This window comes from Neophocaena asiaeorientalis, unplaced genomic scaffold, assembly GCF_003031525.2.
Source record: "Neophocaena asiaeorientalis asiaeorientalis breed wild unplaced genomic scaffold, Neophocaena_asiaeorientalis_V1.1 scaffold852, whole genome shotgun sequence".
NCBI classification, from domain to species: Eukaryota; Metazoa; Chordata; class Mammalia; order Artiodactyla; family Phocoenidae; genus Neophocaena; species Neophocaena asiaeorientalis.
This window is the reverse complement of record NW_020174282.1, coordinates 418,935-432,448: the sequence shown is the minus strand read 5'-3', so window position 1 is coordinate 432,448 and position 13,514 is coordinate 418,935.

Below are 13,514 nucleotides of genomic sequence, written 5' to 3'. Positions count from 1 at the left end.
AGTGCTTTGACCTCTCAGTTTGACAGAAGAGCTTCTACGAATCTTAAGTGATTTGTCCCATGACACCTTATTCACAAACCAAAGTAGAGGGAAGCATGTCTTGAAGATATTTGTAGATGTGGCCTTTGTCTAGTGGTGTACATTATAATTTTTTATTTAATTTTATTTTTTTCACTTTGTTGTTATTTTCAGTTTTATTGAGATATAATTGACATAAAACTGTCTAAATTTAAGATGTACAACATAATGATTTGATTTACATACACCATGAAATGATTACCATGATAGGTTTAGTGAACACCCATTATTTCATATAGGTACAACAGTAAAGAAATAGAAAAAAGTTTATTTACCTTGTGATGAGAACACTTGGGATTTACTCTCTTAACAACTTTCATTTGTAACACACAGCAGTTGTAATTATCTTTATCATGTTGTACATTACATCTCTAGTACTTATTTGTACTATAATTGGAAGTTTGTACATTTTGACAACCTTCATCAAATTCCCCCTCCCCTCCACCCCTGGCTCTGGTAGCCACAAATCTGATCTCTTTTTCTATGAATTTGTTTATTTGTTTTTGAAGTATAATTGACCTACAACACTATTTTAATTCCTGATACACAACATAGTGATTCAGTATTTCTCTACATTTCAAAATGATCACCATGATAAGTCTAGTTGTCATCTGTCACCATACAAAAATATTACATAATTATTGACTACATTCCTCACACTTTACATTTCATACCTGTGGCTCATATATTTTGTAACTGAAAGTTTATACCTCTTAATCTCTCTCACCTATTCCTCTCCACCCACCGTCTGGAAACCACTTGTTTGTTCTCTGTGTCTATGACTTTGTTTCTCTTTGGTTATATTTGTTCATTTGTTTTGTTTTTTAGATTCCACATATAAGTGAAATCATACAGTATTTGTCTTTCTTTGTCTAACTTATTTCACTTAGCATAATACCCTCTGTGTGCATCCATGTTGTTGCAAATGGCAAGATTTCATTCTTTTTTATGACTGAGTAATGCCCACTATCACCACTTTTATTCAACATAATATTGGAAGTCCTAGCCACAGCAACAAGACATGAAAAATAAATAAAAGGAATCCAATTGGAAAGGAAGAACTGTCATTGTTTGTGGGTGATATGATTCTGTATGTAGAAAACCCTAAAGACACCATGAAAAAAACTACTAGAACTCATCAACAAATTTGGTAAACTTGCAAGATTAAAAATTAATATACAAAAATCTGTTGTGTTTCTATATACTAGCAATGAACTATCAAAAAAAGAAATTAAGAAACAATCCCATTCACAATTGCATAAAAAGAATAAAATACATGGGAATAAATCTAACTAAGGAGGTAAAAGACCTGGACTCAGAGAGCTGAGATACTGATGAAAAAAATTGAAGATGACACAAACAGAAGGATATACCGTGTTAATGGATTGGAAGAATTAATATTGTTAAAATGAGCATACTATCCAAGGCAATATATAGATTCAGTGCGATCCCTATCAAAATACTAATGGCATTTTTCACAGAACTAGAACAAATAATTCTAAAATTTGTATGTAAATGCAAAGACCCTGAATAGGCAAAACAATTTTAAGAATAAAAATCAAATTAGGGGGCTTTCCTGGTGGCGCAGTGGTTGAGAGTCCGCCTCCCGATGCAGGGGACACGGGTTCATGCCCCGGTCTGGGAAGATCCCACATGCTGGCGAGTGGTTAGGCCTGTGAGCCATGGCCACTGAGCCTGCGCGTCCGGAGCCTGTGCTCCGCAACGGGAGAGGCCACAACAGTGAGAGGCCTGCATACCACAAACAAACAAAACAAAATAGGAGGTATCATGCGCCCTGATTTCAAACTATACTACAAAGCTGCAGTAATCAAAACTGTATGGCACTGGCACAAAAACACACACATAGGTCAATGAAGCTCTATGTGAATAGAGAGCCCAGAAACGAACCCACACTTATATGGGCAGTTAATCTACAACAAAGGAGGTGATAATATACAACAAGGAGAAGACAGACTCTTCGGTAAATGGTGTGGGGGGAAAACTGGACAACTGCATGCAAAAGAACCAAACTGTACTACTTTCTCACACTATATACAAAAATAAACTCAAAATGGATTCAAGACTTAAGTGTAGGAACTGAAACCATAAAACTTCTAGAAGAAAATAGGCAGTACACTTTTTGACATTGTTTTTAGCAATAATTTTTGGATATGTCTCCTCAGTCAAGGGAAACAAAAGTAAACAAATGAGACTACATCAAACTAAAAAACCTTTTGCACAGAAAAGGAAACTGTCAACAAAATGGAAAGGCTGCCTACTGAATGGGAGAAGCTATTTGCAAACTGTATATCTGACAAGGGGTTAAAATCCAAAATATACAAAGAACTCATATAACTCAACATCAAAAACAAACAAAAAACCCAATTTAAAAATGGGCAGAGGGCCTGAATAGACAGTTTTCCAAAGAGGACATACAGATGGTCAACAGGTACATGAGAAGATGTGCAACATCACTAATCATTATGGAAATGTAAATCAGAACCACAGTGAGATATCATCTTACACCTGTCAGAATGGCTGTTATCAAAAAGACAAGAAATAACTAGTGTTGTCAAGGATGTGGAGAAAAGGGAACCCTCATGCACTGTTGGTGAGACTGTAAATTGGTATAGTCACTATGGAAAACAGTATGGAGGTTCTTTAAAAAAATTAAAAATAGAACTACCATACAATCTGGCAATTCCATCTCTGGGTATTTATCCAAAGAAAACAAAAACACTAATTCGAAAAGATATATGCACCCCTATATTCATTGCAACACTATTTACAATAGTCAAAATATGGAAGCATCTAAGTGCTCACCAGCAGATGAATGGATATGGAGTACATTGTAATTTGATATACAGGAAAGTCATATTTATTTTATAGGAACTGTACCAGTTTGGACTGAAAGGGTTAAGAGTTTGAAATGAAAAGAGAAGACCCCTGGGCCCCCAAATTCTACAGGCAAGAAGCAAGCAGAGAAAACCACTCAACTGAAGACATGGGCACTGTTTTATGGAACATAAAACAGAGGGTGAAATCATGCTCTGAGGAGAATCACTCCATGGGAGCAGAGGTGGATTGTAATTAATGGACACTTCCTGTCCTCAGAGCAGTAGGAATTGGTGACATATGCTCAGTGGATTTTAAGGTTGTTATGGATGAGTGACTATTGTGTGTCTCCTGTTCCCCCCCTTTTGGAATGAGAAGATCTACTTCAGTTATTGTCTCTGTTTCCCCATTATATGGTTGGGTGACAGTAGGGGAAGACCCCTTTTTGGTTTTTATTCATATGTCTCTGAAGTTAAGATGCTGCACCCAAAGAACTGGGTTTGAAGAAATTATTCTCATCTGGACTTGATGTAGATAAAGAAATCCTGGTCCTCAAGCCTGGGCCTGATACTATAATAGAATGAAATTTTGAAATTTGGGGGAGAGGGTTGAGTGTATTTTACCTGAGGGAAGGAATTGTGGACAGAGGGCAGAATATGTGTTTCCAAAATTGGTCACAAAAATACTTCTCATCCCACATGCTAGTTTGCAATGTGACTTTTCCTTGACTGTATTAATTATGGAGTCTGTTTCTCCTCTGCGGGTATCTGGGCTATCCCTGGTCCCTGGTTGACCAATAGAATACAGCAGAAATGACTTTTTGTATCTTCCCAGTTCTTGGCTTTAAAAAGTCTTTAGTTTCTGTCTTCACCACTTGGAAGCCAGTAGCCCTATAAGAAGCCCCACTATGCCAAGACAACCATGCTGTTAAGAAGCCCAAACTAGCCATGTGGAGCGAGAACAGCCATGTGGAGGAACCCTTAGACACCAGCAATGTGAGTGAAGCCGTCTTGGATCTTCAAGCCCAGCCCAGTTACCAGCTGACTGCTGCTGACTTAATGGCCCTTGTGCAGCAGCAGAATAATACTGACCCATATCCGAACCCATATATTCATGAGAAGATAAAATAGTTATTGTTTAAAACACTTTTGGAGAAGTTGGTCATGTAGCAATAACTTCCAGTCTTATAATTCTCTAGCTTCCCCTGCATCAGCTGTTCAGTTTCCTTAGTATGTGCCTGCCTGCAGTCCAGGAACAAACATAGCTGCTGTGCTTATTGGGCATGCTGATTTGTGCTGCCTATGCAATTGTAGTTTTTGATCATTTATCTCATTTTGTGTTCCTCCTCCAATTCTAAGTTGTTAATTTATTGACTCCAGAACATTTCTTCATAGAAAACAAAAGAACAGAACAAAATACAGCATGAAACAAAATTTCCTTCCTTTGCTGCATTTTTCTCCTGTGAATACTTTTCCTGAAATATGTCTTAATATTAGTTTAATAGTTTCCCTCCTTTCATTCTCAGAACTTTAATGAATTTGTTTGTAATTTAATACATTTACAATCATTCAGTGTTTAGGTGGGAGGAGTAAACTTGAGTATCTATATTCTGGAACAAGAAGTCCATTCATCCACATTCTAATCAACATTTACTCATTTATCTCCTTATTACTTCAACAAGTAATTGTCTTACATAATGCATCATATTAGGGCTTAAGCATATTCTGTAGGAGCTTACAATACAGTGAAGGAGGCAACCATTTAAACCGGTAACTAGCACAAGTCAAGGTGAAATGAAAGCTGAAAGGAAGTCGCATACAATGTGTAGTTTGGTCACAGAAATGTAGGTCTTCAATCTGATGTGGGAGTGTGGAGATAACTTCACAGGGAAGGGAACATGTGAGCACCTAGCACTTAGCATAGTGTGCTCAGGTAGGCATATGAAGTATATTTAATTGAAATGTTTAATCTTGAGTCTGGTATAAGTATGCCTTCAATAGGTAGACAAGATAAGATGGATTTTCATACCCAGAGAAAAGCAGGAATAATAGCTTGAAAGAGCCAACAATGGTAGCAGGAAGTTTCATAGCATATCTGGAATACTGGATTTGTGGAGTGATGAAGTGACCCATTTGGCTCTAAAAGGGCAAAGAAACTGATGGCAGAATATAAATAATTTGTAAGGAGATATATATATTTCTTTTTAGTTGATACTGGGAAGATCTAGAATATTCTTGAATATAGTAGTGATGAAATATGAAAAGAAAATAATGATGGGATTATATTGACATGGAAATTGTTACAATATGAAAGATAAAGAATAGAGCGAAAGCAAAGAAAACTTCTAGATTTTTAGCTGGGGGACGAATATTTAGCTATTTTAGCAATGAAAACAAGCGATAAACTGTTACATATTGCAAAAAATCTGAATCAGAGTTTTCCAATTGAATCTGTTTTCATATAATATAATTAACATGGAAATTGTGGCAAAGGATGTTTCTATGGTTCAGATACTCACTCTTGTCCTCCACAGCTATGATCCCATGACCTAGATTGTGAAATTGAGCTGCCACTTAGTCTGATTCATTAAACAACATCCTAAAAATAGCCACTGAAGTAGTAACATGAAATCTTACCAAATGGCTGTTAATGGAGATCTAAAAACCCATTATCTGGTAACTTAAGGCATATTTCTTTTTTTCTGATAAAAATAGATTACTCAGATCATAGGTAGCTTTTAATTACATTTAAAGGAACTGACTGAACAAACTCATTTCTAGTGGAAATGCAATGAAATTCTTTTAGCCTCAATCCCAAGAAAATAAGAAAAACGTGGTTAAATGATACTTCAAACCAAGCCAATTTATTGAATTTTATGGACAATATAGAAAATGTTATACCACACTTATACCTGAAGTATCTGAAAAGAAATACCATTGGATTCACAATTTTAATAATTCTTACCTTTATGCCACATATTATATTATTCCATCACTTAAAAATTTTCTGAATTGTTAACTTATTTTCCCAACTTTCTCACTCCAGGCTTCTTACCTGCAGGTCTTCCCCTCTTGATTATGAAGGTCTCACCTTTTGTCTACTTAAGAAAACTTCCTTTCAATAAGAGATAGAAATTTTATTCAGTGTTACAAATGAGTAAAAGATAAATGGACTTCTGGCTGTCCTGAGCCTTGAAATCCTAAATAAAAATCAACTTTCTGAACTGCAAAAAATCTTTCATTTCTCTCCTCCTCATTCCACTCTGTCGTCTAATGAAACTAAGTTCATTAAGGTGTCAGTGGTTGATATTTCTCCCTGAGCATATTTGCACTTTAAAGGCTTTTTGGACAAATATCTAAAATATTGAAATAAAAAATTTTCAAAGATTTTGAAGCATGAAATGCAGGAAAAATGGAAGAGATGACAGGTGGTCAACTTGAAATTTCATGAAGTGAGTTTTCTGGGGAAAGGAATTTAATAATTAGGGAACAAGTTTGGGGAAGAAGTGTCTTCCCAGGATTCAGAAGTCACATCATACTGGGAACTATCAAAATTTTCACTTTATAAGGCCATCATTTGGTCAGCTAGTCACATTTCCTTGTGTTTACATTATCTCAGCCCAGACCATCTGAAATTTAGTATATGTGCTGCCAAAGCGAGCACAGACCATCTGAAATTTAACTATGAAACAGACTAGTGAAGTTATCAATTATGAAGAAAAATCAAACTGGGAAAATACCTTTACTTAGAGTCAGTGGGAGTATTGGCACTTCTCTCTTATGAATGCCATGCTATTGGAAAACAGACAGTCAACATTGTAACTTGGAAATAAGAGCATACTATTAGATGTGGGCATAGAAAAAAAATAAATGCACAGAAAGGATTTAAAATATTGACTTACACTGAGGGAAATAAAATGGCAAGTGGCAATGTTTTATTATGGTATTATGAAAAACAAACCTCCCAAATGTTCAAAACAAACAATTCCAGTATTACAAAATCTTAATAGCAATTAATCATAAGAGTATATAGACACAAATGAGATTAGAAATAATATTTCTAGAAGGTACTTTAGTTCCAAATCTGCATGGACATAGAAACCTTGAGCACATTAACATGACCTATTGTAATTAGAACTCAGCCAAGATAGGGCACTAAAGACAATTTATGGGATTGGAGCCCTGTAAGAGCTGCATAACCTGATGAATCATTTCCCCAAACTCTGCTGTAGTTCCAGGGCTCTCGTAATTCTGGTGATAAAAGCACCTAATGAAACAGTTCTGAGGAGGAAGCATGTTTATCAAACTTTACTAATTGTGTTATCCTTTCACTATCTCATAGCTGCACTGATGAGACCCTAAGGGAAGACTGTCTACTATCAAAGGAAGACTCCAATTCATCTCTACTTAAAAGGGGTAATTTTTCTCCTCTAAAAAAATAAGTTGTCAGTGAAAGGAAGATTATTCTTTTCTTTCAATCCAAGAGAAAATTGAATCTCAAATGGTAAAATAGTAAAAGGGTGTCTTAACCACTTCTTTCCTAATTTAGACCCCTTTGGCTACACTCCATTGGTTGTGCCAGTAGTCCTCATTTCAGAGTAAAAGAAAAGCTATATGTCTGGATTTATTTTTAACTATCCAAGTTGGTAAAGGTATATTAAAACACAAATACAACATGCTATTTCAGTTAGCACTGCAAAATTTATACCCAGTATTTTCTGCTTCTCCTCTTCTTATTCTTGTTTGTAGATTCAGAGAGAAGCAAATGGAACTGAAAATAGGATTTTTAAAAATATGTAATTTATTTTTATAGTCAGGTTTAAGTATAATTTATATACAGTAAAATTCATCTTTTTCAGGTGTGCAGTTCTATGAGTTTTGACAGATATATAGAGTTATGTAGCCACCACCACAGTCAAGCTGTAGAATACAAACATGGGCAATTTGTTTTAAAAAGTTCTTAGAGAAGGAGTGAGTTGAGGAATGATTGCAACGGTAAAATGGAGTAAGTCAATTAGAGTGAGCAAAGCCATGAGAAAATAAGGCTGATTGTACAAAGGGAGGAAGAAAGAGGTGGTTAAGAGAGAATAAGTAAAGAAATAGTGAAATAAAGGACATGGGCTGCAAGAATGGCACTCAAATGATCAGGGTTGGGGATTTGGACCTGTGAAGGAGATCCTGTATATATGGTCTCCTTACCATCCCTTTCATTTTTTCCAGTCTCTTCTGTTGATCTTTCTCTCATAATGAATCCTGCATGGTGGGACACTGCTTTAAACCACCTGTGCCTTATGTTGACTGTTTAATCCAATTAATATATGGAGTAGTAATTTTCAAACTTTAGTATGATTCAAATTGTCTGTGGAGCATTTAAAAGTTTATATGATTAGACATAGCTCCCAAAGATCACGATTCAATAGTTCTTATATGGGACTCCTTTTAAAAGGTTGAAAAAACACTGCAATTAGATTTTGGAAAACAGAGTAACGTATTTTAGTATCAAGAGTACTTAAAGACACAAAATATGCCATGAAGTGAGCACACAATGAGACCTATTCCTGCTAAAATGCTAAGATGCACACTACTCAGAGAAGACCCCTCTAGGCCCAGCTGTTACTCCTTGCCCCATACAGAGGAGGATGAGTGGGATAACTGGCTGCAGAATTGGAACAGCTGCCAATTACTCATTGTGGTCTTCAACTCCTCTTTACTCTCCCTTCTTTCCGTTTTGTATATTAGAATATCTTTCTCTCCATTCCCTTCTCACTCTTTAAATACATCTCCTCACGCAGAAAGGGGCTGGTAGTCATTTATATTCAGACTAAAACCCATTCATTCTAGTTTATTAAGTCTCTTATTACCATTTTCTAATTATTTAACTCTAAAAAAACAAAAAATATATTTTAACTCTTATAAAAGCAGGGACCACAAAACAGCAGCTTGCCAAATAAATGTATGTTTTATTCGGTAGATGATACTTTAAAAAATAATTTGAATTAGGTGCCAATATTTTAAAATGGAGATATTTTAGAAAAAAAATGAAATTCCTCCTTGGTAAAATGTCTGTAATGGAAAATGCTTCAGAATAATCAGTATTGTGCTACAGATCTGGCATATTAGCCAAGTTTTAGTCCTTGGTGGGTGAGATGATCAGCTAAATCGAGTAATTGGTAGAAAGGGCCAAGTACCTGAGACAACTGTTTTAAGCCTCATTTTGCTTTCTTTCAAAAATGGATTTTTAATGGTGAAATTCTGGTCTTTTTACTTATCTTGAATGAATATTAGAACTAGTTTTCAGTAGTGAAACTAAAGGTATTCAGCAGGATGTATGCACCAGCTGCTCATGTATGTTTTAAAATCCTGCAAAGATGATTATGGGTCATACCTGAGCACCCCAGGTTGTTCTCTAATCCATCCTTGTATATCCATTGGTTTGGGAGCTTTTAGGATTGCATCATACCAGGAAGAGGGTACAGAACAGTACCTCAGGAATCTTTCAGTTCCTGCCTTGAGTAAACCTTTAATAAGGCTGTGATCAGAGCACCTAAAAGGCCAGAGTGAGACTTCTAGAAAGAACATGTTATATTAACTTTTTCTTTCCTTGCTTGCCATTCAGTGTATGTCTAAAAAAAAAAGTCTGTGTGTGGCAGATTTTGGTCTAAAAGTTACTTTCCTTGTAGCCTGGTAGTGAGTTTGTAGATGAGAAGCTAACCTGCATCACCCCAGACTTCTTTGGCCTCCGCTCCTGTCTGGAAAAACCTAGAAGTTGTGCATTTCCAAACTGGATTATGTCCACTTGCAGTACTCCTCTTGAAAAATAAGGTTTGGCAACTCTAGGCCCCCACTATTTGAAAGGGAACAACCAGAAAGACCTGAGAAGTAGCTGCATCCTTTACTGAGTCATGTAATCTCTACTTTCCACAATAAACACCTCTTGCTCTTGCCTTAATCCCAGCCTGGTGCTCTTATTTATATTTCCTGCCTGGCCCCATGGGCATTGGTACCTGTGATCCCTCCACTGAAGGAATTTTAGATCCTGTGTGGGAGCAGATTTAAGCTTAGACCACTTCTCTGGTGTTCAAAATCATGTATATGAATAGTTCTGAAGGTAAACTTACATTTATTCATTTTGGTTCTTAGAATGGATTAGATAGGCCTTGAGGCTCACTGAACTGTCCTTATTCATTTCTTTTCTCTTTCCTATTCTGTCATCTTATTCTTTCTCATCCTTTGCCCCTAATATCACAAAGCTGGGGCTCCAGAGGTTTTACCTCTCCCCACCCTCAGTGCTAATGCTAGCTAATGGAAGCCATCTATAGCTCAGTGACCCGTGGCTTTAAATAGGCCAGCACCTAGAGCACCAGAATTTAGAATGAGTAGATGCTTCCAAAATCCTCTGATGACTGTATGGAGGAGGGTACATCAAAGGAAGGATGTGGGTCCAGGACACAAAGTACAGCTGGTGGGAAATAAAGTCAGGAATCTGTGACCCATTGTGTGTGTGGTGTGTGTGTGTGTGTGTGTGTGTGTGTACATGTGCAAATTATGGTGAATATTGAAGAGTATGCAGGTACATGGATTCGGAAAATTTGAAGTTTAAATAATGAATCATCAAAGTGAAAAGAGAAAAAATGAGGCATTACTACTATACAAATGAAATGTTCGTCTCTGCCTTTTGAATAAGCTGCCACCCATGTATTATTTTTGTTTTTTAACATCTTTATTGGAGTATAATTGTTTTACATTGTTGTGTTAGTTGCTGCTGTATAACAAAGTGAATCAGCTATTCTTATACATATATCCCCATATCCCCTCCCCCTTGCACCTCCTTTCCACCCTCCCTATCCCACCCCTCTAGGTGGTCACAAAGCACAGAGCTGATATCCCACTGCTATGCCGCTGCTGCCCACTAGCTAGCTGTTTTACATTTGGTAGTGTATATATGTCAATGCCACTCTCTCACTTCGTCTCAGCTTACCCTTCCCCCTCCCCGTGTCCTCAAGTCCATTCTCTATGTCTGCGTCTTTATTCCTGTCCTACCCCTAGGATCTTCAGAACCTTTTAAAATTTTTTTTAGATTCCATATATATGTGTTAGCATACGGTATTTGTTTTTCGCTTTCTGACTTACTTCACTCTGTATGACAGACTCTAGGTTCATCCACCTCACTACAAATAACTCAATTTCATTTCTTTTTATGGCTGAGGAATATTCCATATTCCACATATTCCATATGTGCCACATCTTCTTTATCCATTCATCTGTCGAGGGACACTTAGGTTGCTTACATATCCTGGCTATTGTAAACAGTGCTGCACTGAACATTGAGGTACGTGACTTTTTAAAAAATTAAAAAAAATTTTTTTTTTACTTCTGAGATATACATTTTAAAGTAATAACTAGAATTATGACTTATAACATTATACCAGAACATATAAGAGTTTTAGAAATTTCATGTAATGTCTGAAACATTTATATTAACATATTTCCATACAAATAGCCCAAAGAAAGTTTAGTATTTTTGTTTGTTTGTTTGTTTTTTATACTACAGGTTCTTATTAGTCATCAATTTTATACACATCAGTGTATACATGTCAATCCCATTCACCCAATTCAGCACACCACCATCCCCACCCCACTGTGGTTTTCCCCCCTTGCTGTCCATGCGTTCTCTACATCTGTGTCTCAACTTCTGCCCTGCAAACCGGTTCATCTGTACCATTTTTCTAGGTTCCACATACATGCGTTAATATACGATATTTGTTTATCTCTTTCTGACTCACTTCACTCTGTATGACAGTCTCTAGGTCCATTCACATCTCAACATATCACTCAATTTTGTTTTTTATTGCTGAGTAATATTCCATTGTATATATGTACCACAACTTCTTTATCCATTCGTCTGTCGGTGGGCATTTAGGTTGCTTCCATGACCTGCCTATTGTAAATAGTGCTGTAATGAACATTGGGGTGGATGTGTCTTTTTGAATTATGGTTTTCTCTGGGTATATGCCCAGTAGTGGGATTGCTGGATCATATGGTAATTCTGTTTTTAGTTTTTTAAGGAACCTGCATACTGTTCTCCATAGTGGCTGTATCAATTTACATTCCCACCAACAGTGCAAGAGGGTTCCCTTTCTCCACACCCTCACCAGCATTTATTGTTTGTAGATTTTTTGGTGATAGCCATTCTGACTGGGGTGGGGTGATACCTCATTGTAGTTTGACTTGCATTTCTCTAATGATTAGTGATGTTGACCAGCTTTTCATGTGTTTGTTAGCAACCTGTATACCTTCTTTGAAGAAATGTCTATTTAGATCTTCTGCCCGTTTTTGGATTGGGGTGTTTGTTTTCTTGATATTTAGCTGCATGAGCTACTTGAATATTTTGGAGATTAATCCTTTGTCAGTAGGTTCGTTTGCAAATATTTTCTCCCATTCTGAGGATTGTATTTTCGTCTTGTTTATGGTTTCCTTTGCTGTGCAAAAGCATTGAAGTTTCATTAGGTCCCATTTGTTTATTTTTGTTCTTATTTCTATTTCTGTAGGAGGTGGGTCAAAAAGGATCTTGCTGTGATTTATGTCATAGAGTGTTCTGCCTATGTTTTCTTCTAAGAGTTTTATGGTGCCTGGCCTTACATTTAGGTCTTTAATCCATTTTGAGTTTATTTTTGTTTGTGGTGTTAGGGCATGGTCTAATTTCATTCTTTTACATGTAGCTGTCCAGTTTTCCCAGCACCACTTATTGAAGAGGCTGTCTTTTCTCCCTTGTATATTCTTACCTCCTTTATCAAAGATAAGGTGACCATATGTATGTGGGTTTATATCTGGGCTTTCTATCCATTGATCTATATTTCTGTTTTTTTGCCAGTACCATACTGTAGCTTTGTAGTGTAGTCTGAAGTCTGGGAGTCTGATTCTTCAGCTCTGTTTTTCTTTCTCACGATTGCTTTGGTTATTGAGGGTCTTTGGTTTTTCCATACATATTGTGAAATTTTTTGTTCTAGTTCTATGAAAAATGCCATTGGTAATTTTATAGGGATTGCATTGAATCTGTAGGTTGCTTTGGGTATTATAGTCATTTTCACAATGTTGATTCTTCCAATCTAAGAACATCGATCCAAGAACATGGTATATCTCTCCATCTGTTTGTATCATCTTTAATTTCTTTTATCAGTGTCATATACTTTTCTGCATACAGGTCTTTTGTCTCCTTCGGTAGGTTTATTCCTTGGTATTTTATTCTTTTTGTTGCAGTGGTTGGTAATGGGAGTGCTTCCTTAATTTCTCTTTCAGATTTTTCATCATTAGTGTATAGGAATGCAAGAAATTTCTGTGCGTTAATTTTGTATCCTGCAAATTTACCAAATTCATTGATTAGCTCTAGTAGTTTTCTGGTAGTATCTTTAGGATTCTCTATGTATACTCTCATGTTATCTGCAATCAGTGACAGTTTTACTTCTTCTTTTCCAATATGGATGCCTTTTCTTTTTCATATCTGATTGCTGTGGCTAAAACTTCCAAAACTATGTTGAATAATAGTGCTGACAATGGGTAACCTTGTCTTGTTCCTGATCTTAGAGGAAATGGTTTCAGTTTTTC